Source organism: Triticum aestivum, chromosome 3D, assembly GCF_018294505.1.
Source record: "Triticum aestivum cultivar Chinese Spring chromosome 3D, IWGSC CS RefSeq v2.1, whole genome shotgun sequence".
Taxonomy (NCBI): Eukaryota; Viridiplantae; Streptophyta; class Magnoliopsida; order Poales; family Poaceae; genus Triticum; species Triticum aestivum.
The window spans coordinates 458,603,445-458,614,260 of NC_057802.1; positions in this window are offsets into that span (position 1 = coordinate 458,603,445).

The following is a 10,816-nucleotide window of genomic DNA, read 5'->3' on the forward strand; positions in this document are numbered from 1 at the left end:
GAGAGAGGGGGAGAACATTGTATTGAGATCCAAAAAGAGAGAAGAAGCAATCTAGCTAATAACTATGGACCCGAAGTTCTGAGGTAAACTACTCACACATCATCGGACATGCTATGGTGTTGATGTAGAAGCCCTCCGTGATCGATGCCCCCTCCGGCGGAGCTCCGGAAAAGGCCCCAAGATGGGATCTCACAAGTACAGAAGGTTCCGGCGGTGGAATTAGGTTTTTGGCTCCGTATCTGGTAGTTTGGGGGTACGTAGGTATATATAGGAGGAAGGAGTACATCGGTGGAGCAACAGGGGGCCCACGAGGGTGGAGGGCGTGCCCCCTACCTCGTGCCCTCCTGGTTGATGTCTTGACGTAGGGTCCAAGTCCTCTGGATCAGGTTCGTTCCGAAAATCATGTTCCCGAAGGTTTCATTCTGTTTGGACTCTGTCGGATGTGGGGTTCCGGCAAACCCTTAAGGTTCGAACACTGGGGTGCGCGCGAAGTCTTTCCCTACTACCGATCTATGCCCTAGCTCGCTAAGATCTCGCAGACGAACTCGACGAACTTGCAACACAGAAAGACACGAGGTTTATACTGTTTTGGGCCACCGGTGTGGTGTAATACCCTACTCCAGTGTGGTGGTGGTGGATTGCCTCTAGGGCTGATGATGAACAGTACAAGGGAAGAACAGCCTCCTGAGTTTGAGGTGTTCTTGTGGCTAGGGTAGGCTCTCGATCGGGTTGGATCAAGCTAAGATGAGATGCCCCTACTATGGTGGCTAGCTCTACTTATATAGGCCTTGGTCCTCTTCCCAAATATCAAGCGGGAAGGGAGCCAACAACGGCAGGCAAATTTGAAGGGGGACATCTAGTACAAGCTATCCTGACAAAAGCGGTCTTCGCCTGCGAAAAGCTCTGGTGGTGACGCCGTCTTGGGCTCCACGATGACCTTCGTCTTGCCGTCCTCCTGGTCTTGGTCTCGTTGCACCAATATAGCAACCTTTTCCTGACGCCTCGGTACTCCTCGCCTGCGCTGGCCTCCTTAGCACCAAAGAGGAAATAAGGACGCTGCACGCGTTGGCGACCGCCTGGCGCCCGCCTGGTGTCGTTCGTCATGGCTCACGTCACGAGAGCCTGGTGAGGTTTGCCCCGCCTTGATATCTCCGCTCCTCGTGAGCCTGCCTGGCTAGGCCACTCCAGAGGAGGTCTTGTGTCGTCCACCTCGTGAGGCTTGGACCCTCGTGAGGGTCTTGGATGCCTTGTTGATGAAGATGGGCCGTACGGCCTGCTGGCTTAGCCACGCCGTGGGCTGCAGGCAGGCAAGTCTGGGGACCCCCGTTCCCAGAACGCCGACAGTAGCCACCGGGCCCAAGGTGCGCTCGGGCTTGGCTTCGCGGCGAAGCCAAGGGTCGAGTTCGGAGCACCGCGGGCCCCAAAAGCCTGCGGCCTTGGTTGACGCGTGGCGGTTGATTGGACGTGGGCGTCTCCGCTTCCCCACGCTGCCTTTGAATCCGCGTAGCTATGTGGCCCCCGCGGCCTAAACAGTTATTCCTCCATCGCCCGCGCCTCGCTTCCCCAATCCCTGCTTCCTTGAGACTCTGCTTCCCTTCTCCGATCTGACCTGCCCTCCCCCTGCTTCGTTGCCATGGCACCAAAATAAGCGGACAAGGGGAAGAAGCCAATGTCTCCGTCAGGCGCACCTCCAGCTGTCGAGCCAGCGCTAGGCCGATCCCGGGTGCTCAATGACGAGGCCATGGACAAGGTGCGTCCGATGCTTGCTTCCAGCTTCAACGAGTGGGGAGAGACGGTGGCTTGGCCTGCGTCTCGCACTCGCATGGCTCGGGCAACCACCGAGGTCCCAATCTTCATAAATGCCCTCTGGGCTAGCCTGATTCCTCCCTTCTCTGCCTTCCTCAACGTGGTGCTAGAGTATTACCAGATCCACATACTGCATCTTGACCCCCAATCGGTGACTCTTCTTGCTGTCTTCGCCTTCGTGTTCGAAGTCATGGTGGGCATCGCTCCTTCGGTGGCCCTCCTCCGTCACTTCTTCTCATTGCACCTGGCCGACCCTCAGCAATGCTCGGGGTGCGTGAGCTTCCAGGCCGTGGCTGCGACCGCGGGCGCGGGGATTGACTTCGAGCGAGTTTCGTACGCGATGAGGTTCCAGGAGTCTGGGCTCCCTCTTGGGACGCGGCGAACAGTGCTCAAGGTCTTGACGGGTGTCCCTTTGCCGACCAAAATGCCTGGGAAGAATTGCCTGCTTTATCGCTGCAAGAACAAGGATGAGTTTGCAGCGAGCATGCCTTCCTTCAACGAATGGGGGCTGCGGCCGATCGGACTAGTGGGGCCCCGCGAGAACCCCGTCGTCGTGGTTCCCTTCTTTGCCGCCGGTGCCGAGCTCGCCCCTGGTGAAGGTGTGGGAGAGCAAGCTCCGACGGGGGCCGGTGGCTCGAGTCCTGAGGAACTCGTGCCGAGTGGTGATCCTGGGGCGTCGTCTTCGGGGGCCTACGACCCCCCTCCTGAGGCGCCTATTATTGAGGAGGTGCAGCATGCGGCTCCCGAGGCCAAGGCTCCAGGAGCCTCGGGAGGTTGTGGTGAGACGGTGCCCGGCTGTTTGCCGCAACCGGGCACCCCTGAAGATATCCTTCCAGGCTCTTCTTCAGCCCCACTGCGCACCGGCCGTCACGTCCAGCGTTTCAGTCGTCTTTGTGTGGACTTCGAGGAGCTCCACAAGAGGAAAGGATCCCCTAGCGGCAGCAACATCTTCGGGCCGTTGAAGCGGCAAATGTACATCGCCATTGACGCGTAAGTACCTTGTTGTCACGGCTTCCTGCGTGTAGCCTCCTTATCCTAACGTCAGTTCTCCAGGGTTCCTTCTGTTGAAGCTGTTGCGTCTCCCGAGAAGCGGCCTCCTCCTTCATCAACTCCCCCATCCGCCTTGAGCGTTCCTGGTCTTCCTACCGCCCTTGGAGCTGGGTCGGCTGGGGGAGCATCTCTGCCTTCGCGGCGCGCTGAGCCCGCAGCTTGGCCATCCCTCCCCCACGGTCTGGCGCGGAGCTTGGCGGGCGTGCCCAAGGCTCCTCCTTCGCTCATGGGCAGCAGCTGGTTGGCTTCGATCTTTGGTTCCTCTTCAAGCAGCGAGCCTCGACCGGCTTGGGCTCCTCGCGAGGACGGGCTGGCGTCAGGTGCGGCGTCAGCCCCCAGCCCCCTGCCGGGGGGTGGCGCGCCGCTCGGCGCCCCGCCCGCAGCCCCCGAGGTGGAGGACGAGGAGGGTCGAGCGTTCGAGCTCGAGCGCGGGCGGAGTGTGGTTCATCACGAGCTCTTCCACGAGGCGATGGGCGCGATGAGCCGACTTCGTGAAGAGCTCGCGGGTGTTGACTCGCGCCTTGAGGCTGAAGGTCTCTGGCTGGTGGAGGAGCGGCGCAAGCTGAGGGTGGCCATCAACCTCGGTCGCTATCAGCGCGACCTTGAGAATGCGAAGGCTGAGGCGTCCCTCAAGATCGCCCATGAAGCCCACTCGCGAGCCTTGGAAGAGGCTCGCGAGGCTGACCGCCGTCGCGAGGCTGCGGAGGAACACGCGTGGGAGCTCCAGGCCTGGAGGGCATCCCTTGAGCAACAGGTGGAGGCGCGCAGGGCCGCTCTTGCATCACTGAGGGGGACGCCCACGGAGGATGAGGAGGTCCGGAAGCGCGGTGAGACGCTGGCCCTGGAAGCCGTGGAGCGCAGCCTCGAGCTCGAGCGACTGGAGACGAGGGAACGTCAAGTTGCTCAAGCAGAAGATGCCGTCGGGGCTCGCGAGGTCGGAGTTGAGGAGGAGGTGAATCACCGGGTGGCCGAGGTTCACGCGGACCTGGAGGGTAGGTACGACCTGAAGCTGAAGCTCGCGGGTACGGAGGATGTGGGCAGGGCCGCTGCCCTCAGGCCCAGGTTGGATGAGGCTGAGAGGCGCGCGGAGGCCACGACCGCCGCCCTGGTTACGGCACAGGCGGACTTGGCCTCCGCCCGCACCGAGCTGCGCTCCCTTCGTAGGCGGGTTGATGACGCTGAGGCCGTTGCACGGCAGAACACAGAGGAAGTGCTCCAACGACGAACGCTGGAGCGCAAGCATGCTCCTATGCTTCAGGATCTTCGGAACAGGGCCAACACCGCCCTGGGCCATATTTGCGACGTGGAGGTGCCGGCCCCTCACTCGAATGACTATGCCAGCCATCTAATCTTCTTCACTGAGGTGGTGACACGCCTGGAGGCTCGATCTGCCAGAGCTCGCCAGCTTGTGGAGGAAAGGGGGCGTGGCCTGCTTGAGCGCGCTTTCTCCCGTGTCTTTAGCCACCTTCTGAATGCTAACCCCAACTTTGATTTCGACGCTGCCATCGCCCCCGTTCCCACGGTCGTCCGGGATGACCTGGCGCGTTGGGTTGAAGACCACGTAGACGCGTTGGTCAGGGCCTTCACTTCGGAAGATGACGGGGTATGGTCGCCGCAGACGAAGCCGACGTGGTTGACGACGGCGTCGGGGGCGTCGCCGGCGGTGGCGACGTTGCCGATGAAGACGATGATGACGCGAGTGACGCATCCGCGGGTGATGTAGCGAGCGACATTTCTGGCTGATCCCATGTTCTCCTGTCATTTCATCCTGCACACGAAGCTTGGGCATGGCCCTTGGAAAACTTGTAAGAGCATTTTGGGAGGGGAGCCCCTCATGTAAGCAAATTGCAATTTTTACTTTCCTATGCGATGTGAGTTTGTGTCCTCGTGAACTCGTGAATCCAGATGCGAGTTATCTGTCATGGTTTACCTTAGTCAGCGCCAGCTTTGAGCTGGGTCGCGAGGCGTCGAGTTTCTGAGAACCTTGTGGAGCTCGTCGCCCCGTCAGAAGGGGCCCCACAAGAGGTGAGCTCCAGTTGTAGTGCTAGCGCGCACTTGGCGTGAGCACTTCGCGTTGTCCCGCTCGCGAGGAGCTCGTGAGGGGAAGGCGACAGACATGAGTCCCAGACAAAACGAGATACAGAAGGCAAGAAATTGCTCGAGCAAGAAAAAGCACCCCCCGCGCGCGACGATAAAAACTCGGTTTCAAATTAAATCCAGATCCAGAAAGCAAAGCTACAGAAAGGGAGATCCAAAGCGAAAGGCCACGTCCGGCACCTAGTCTAGTCTTCCGGTCTTCAAGTCTTCTCACCAGCGCGGAGCTAAGTGCTGCCACTAGGCGTGGGAGGGAGCCCCAGGGCCTGAGGCCGGCACCCCTGAGACTCCGGGGCGTGTACAGCCCCAACTCATTATTACGTGAGAGTGTCACGGGCGGCGAGCTTCACAGGCACTGGGCCTTCTTCACAGGTACCGGCCTTGCTTCATATCGCCAGTCGAGGGCCCTGCCTTGCGCCACCCTTGACCTCCTTTGAGCCGACCAGTCACCAGGACGACACAAAAGAGGGAAAGAGGACACCAGTGGTGCCCTCGGCGACCACAGGTCCTCTGTCGGGGGAAGGGTTGTCGAGGCCTCCCCGGCAGAGGGCCTACCTCCGGGTGTCGCCAGGCGTTGCGCGACGCGGGGAGGGGCCTTGCTCCTGGCTCCCTCCTGGCGGCCCCCAGCGTGTTTACCTTGTTGGAAGGGGTGCCGCCTGCCAGGGTCGTCGATCGACGCTGCAACCTGATTCATCTGCAGCCCGTGCTTAGCGTAAGCCTGTTCCTGAGAGATTATCGGTACCCTGTAGTTGCCGTTGCCGGCGCGATCGTCGTGGTTCTCCGTTGATTCTTGGAAGGCTTCGGCTCCTAGCGCCCCTTCTCCCCAATCTTCTCTAACGAATGAGTCGGGGTCGTCCTCCGGTGCGTACTCCTGGTCCATCATGCGGGGCACATAGGCTTCCGGGGCCGTCACCCTGAACACCTCGCCGTAGTGCCCCACGCTCCATGTTGCTCGGCCCAGGGTGGCGTCCTGAGGATGGTAGCATGGCATCTGGCAAGGACCATGGGGGCGACGCTTGCGCCCATGCCTGTCGCGGGCGGCATGGGGGCAGCGGAGCCCCCTACGCCGCTGGCCATGTCGGTGTTGATGAAGCCCCCGGACGTTGCTGACGGCGTGCAGTTGTTGTGAGGCCTGCCGTGTGGCCCTGCGGTGGCCTGAGGAGAAAGTCGATAGCAGAAAGGTGGCGCCTCGGACGCTGCCGCATCTAGCAGCTCGGCAACCCACTCCAGCAGTGCATCCCGGCCACTCTCCATCAGCCTACATCGCAGCAGCTCCCTTGCCACCGTGAGTGCCGCCCGCATGTTTGCTTGCTCCCGCCGTGAGTGCGGTGCCGTTGCCGCGGCATGACTCGCCGCTCTTGCAGCGGCTCGTACTTGCTGTGGGGTGAGGGTGGACGACGCCTGGCCGCGCTGCCAGCGCCCGGCGGATTTTGGCAGTGCTCGCGCCGCCTGGAGCGCGGGGTCGAGGTCTTCATGGGCAGGCGGCGCTGCCCGAGCTGGCCAGGCTGCCCAGCAATCGGAGCCGGCCCTTGAGTCGCCGGACATCGTGGCTATGGAGCGTCGGCGAGTTGGTTGGTGGAGAACAAGCTCCGGCGCACCCCTACCTGGCGTGCCAAATGTTGAATGTGGGGTTCCGACAAACCCTTAAGGTTCGAACACTGGGGTGCGCGCGAAGTCTTTCCCTCCTACCGATCTACGCCCTAGCTCGCTAAGATCTCGCGGACGAACTCGACGAACTCGCAACACAGAAAGACACGAGGTTTATACTGGTTCAGGCCACCGTTGTGGTGTAATACCCTACTCCAGTGTGGTGGTGGTGGATTGCCTCTAGGGCTGATGATGAACAGTACAAGGGAAGAACAGCCTCCTGAGGTTGAGGTGTTCTTGTGGCTAGGGTAGGCCCTCGATCGGGTTGGATCAAGCTAAGATGAGATGCCCCTACTATGGTGGCTAGCTCTACTTATATAGGCCCTGGTCCTCTTCCCAAATATCGAGCGGGAAGGGAGCCAACAACGGCGGGCAAATTTGAAGGGGGACAACTAGTACAAGATATCCTGACAAAAGCGGTCTTGGCTTGCGAAAAAGCTCTGGTGGTGACGCCGTCTTGGCCTCCACGATGACCTCCGTCTTGCCGTCCTCCTGGTCTTGGTCTCGTTGCACCAATATAGCAACCTTTGCCTGATGCCTCGGTACTCCTCGCCTACGCTGGCCTCCTTGGCACCAAAGAGGAAATAAGGATGCTGCGTGCGCTGGCGCCCGCCTGGTGTCATTCGTCATGGCTCACGTCACGAGAGCCTCGTGAGGTTTGCCCCGCCATGATATCTCCGCTCCTCGTGAGCCTTCCTGGCTTGGCCACTCCAGAGGAGGTCTTGCGTCGTCCGCCCTGCGAGGCTCGGACCCTGGCGAGGGTCTTGGATGCCTTGTTGATGAAGATGGGCCGTACGGCCTGCTGGCTTAGCCACGCCGTGGGCCGCAGGCAGGCAAGTGTGGGGACCCCCGTTCCCAGAACGCCGACAGACTCCGTCTGATATTCTTTTTCTGCGAAACTCTGAAATAGGACAAAAACAACAATTCTGGGCTGGGCCTCCGGTTAATAGGTTAGTACCAAAAATAATATAAAAGTGTATAATAAAGCCCAATAATGTCCAAAACAGAATATAATATAGCATGGAACAATCAAAAATTATAGATATGTTGGAGACGTATCAGCACCGCACACGGCCAAGAGATTGTCTGTTGTGCCTTTGGGGTCTCCCCTGCCCACGTATATAAAGGAGGGAGGAGGAGGAGGCCGGCCCTAAAGGGGGCGCGCCAAGTGTGGGGAGTCCTAGTAGGACTCCCAAGTCCTAGTAGGATTCCCCTTTTCCTTTCCAGAGTAGGAGAGAAGAAAGAGGGAAAGAGAGAGGGAGTAGGAAAGGGCAAGGGGGCCCCGCCCCTTTTCGCCTAGTCCAATTCGGACCCATGGGGGGCGCGCACCTCCTTCCCTTTGGCCTGCCTCCTCTATTCCCGTATGGCCGAATAAGGCCCAATATTTCTCGCGGCCAATTCCCGTAACTCTCTGGTACTCCGAAAAGTACCCGAATCACTCGGAACCTTTCCGATGTCCAAATATAGCCTTTAAATATATCGATCTTCACCTCTCGACGATTTCGAGACTCCTCGTCATGTCCCCGATCTCATCCGGGACTCCGAACAATCTTCGGTCATCAAAACACATAAGTCATAATACAAATCGTCATCGAACGTTAAGCTTGCGGACCCTACGGGTTCGAGAACTATGTAGACATGACCGAGACACATCTCCGGTCAATAACCAATAGCGGAACCTGGATGCTCATATTGGCTCCTACATATTCTACGAATATCTTTATCGGTCAAACCGCATAACAACATATGTTGTTCCCTTTGTCATCGGTATGTTACTTGCCCGAGATTCGATCGTCGGTATCCTCATACCTAGTTCAATCTCGTTACTGGCAAGTCTCTTTACTCGTTCCGTAATGCATCATCCCGCAACTAACTCATTAGTCACATTGCTTGCAAGGCCTATAGTGATGTGCATTACCAAGAGGGCCCAGAGATACCTCTCCGATACACGGAGTGACAAATCCTAATCTCGATCTATGCCAACTCAACAAACACCATCGGAGACACCTGTAGAGCATCTTTATAATCACCCAGTTACGTTGTGACGTTTGATAGCACACAAGGTGTTCCTCCGGTATTCGGGAGTTGCATAATCTCATAGTCTGAGGAACATGTATAAGTCATGAAGAAAGTAGTATAAATGAAACTGTAACGATCATAATGCTAAGATAACGAATGGGTCTTGTCCATCACATCATTCTCCTAATGATGTGATCCCGTTCATCAAATGACAACACATGTCTATGGTCAGGAAACATAACCATCTTTGATAAACGAGCTAGTCAAGTAGAGGCATACTAGGGACACTTTGTTTTGTCTATGTATTCAGACATGTACTAAGTTTCCGGTTAATACAATTCTAGCATGAATTATAAACATTTATCATGAAATAAGGAAATAAATAATAACTTTATTATTGCCTCTAGGGCATATTTCCTTCATGCTAACGGGTTATCAGATCCAAAGCCGGACCCGGTAGCTTAACGGCGAGCCGTTACAGTGGATGTCACGTGTCGGTCACCCTTGACGAATGCACTTCTATGACGCGCGATTTATCGTCATGGAAGTGGACACGTCCGTGATGATAATTTTGGTAATGTCATGGAACACTTCTATGACAACACATGTATGACTATCTTGATTCTGTCATAAAATCGTCATGGATGTACATGCATGACAGAAAACGTGACCTACTATGACAAACACGTATCATCACGGAAGTGTATTTTTTTTGTAGTGCAAGAGTCGAACAACAGTTAGCAATGCTACACATGCGTGCATGGATAGTACGGGATCAATGGAGAGCCCTACTTGGGATCTTTTGATTGGATCAAAGTAGGTGGAGGGGCCCACTGCGACTGAAATTCGGGGGGAGGGGGTGCAAAGATTAGTTATAAAGAGATTCCATAAAGCCCCCGTTAATGCCCGTGTGTTTAGAATTATTGGAGAATAGCGACCCGCCAAACCTAATCCACCTCCATCTCCGTCCTGTGCTAGTAATCTTCCTCGGAGGAAAAGTAGTTTTCTGCTAGCTCGTCTAAAAAAGGGTTCGTTAAAGTACAATAGTTTCCCCCTTTTGAACACTTTGTCTTTTTTGCTTCTATAGCAAATCGGTATCTTCCCACCAATATGAGATCTCACATAAGAAACATGAACCCTGGGGTTGGCGGTGTTTATCCTCACACGATCATACACGAACATGGTGGAGGATGCATCCTTGCAAAGGTGGGTGACAGTCTTCATAGATATATCGAGTTGTGTGGCCAACCATGATTGTCAAGTATGTTCGTAGTCTGAATTCTTCCGTGGAGCACTAACCAAGAGAAGAACTTGCATATTGGCTCGGCATGGACCGATCACATCTTCGCTAGGAGAATCTTGGGAGGGATCCGTGGAATTGTGTTGCATACGAATTTGACGAATACATACCATTTGATGTCCAATTCGAAGATATGTGGTCTTCCTGTTCAGCGACAATGTTTACATGAGACAAAAAAGTGTCCATGGGCTGAACTCGCAGAGCTGAGCTAGGGTGTGCAGACGGCCAACCATCTAAATCTAGTTGTCATCATACATCTCCTACATAACCTTCTTGTGTTGTTCTTGAAAACAACCATCCTATGCTTCGTGGTAGTGATATTGTTGAAGGAAATATGCCCTAGAGGCAATAATTAAGTTGTTATTTACATTTCCTTATTTCATGATAAATGTTTATTATTCATGCTATAATTGTATTAACCGGAAACTTAGTACATGTGTGAATACATAGACAAAACAGAGTGTCCCTAGTATGCCTCTACTTGACTAGCTCGTTAATCAAAGATGGTTAAAGTTTCCTGACAATAGACATGTGTTGTCATTTGTTGAACGGGATCACATCATTAGAGAATGATGTGATGGACAAGATCCATTCGTTAGCTTAGCATCATGATCGATAAGTTTTATTGCTATTGCTTTCTTCATGACTTATACATATTCCTCTGACTATGAGATTATGCAACTCCCGAATACCAGAGGAACACCTTGTGTGCTATCAAACGTCACAACGTAACTGTGTGATTATAAAGATGCTCTACAGCTATCTTCGAAGGTGTTTGTTGGGTTGGCATAGATCAAGATTAGGATTTTTCTCCCCGAGTATCGGAGAGGTATCTCTGTGCCCTCTCGGTAATGCACATCACTATAAGCCTTGCAAGCAATGTGACTAATGAGTTAGTTA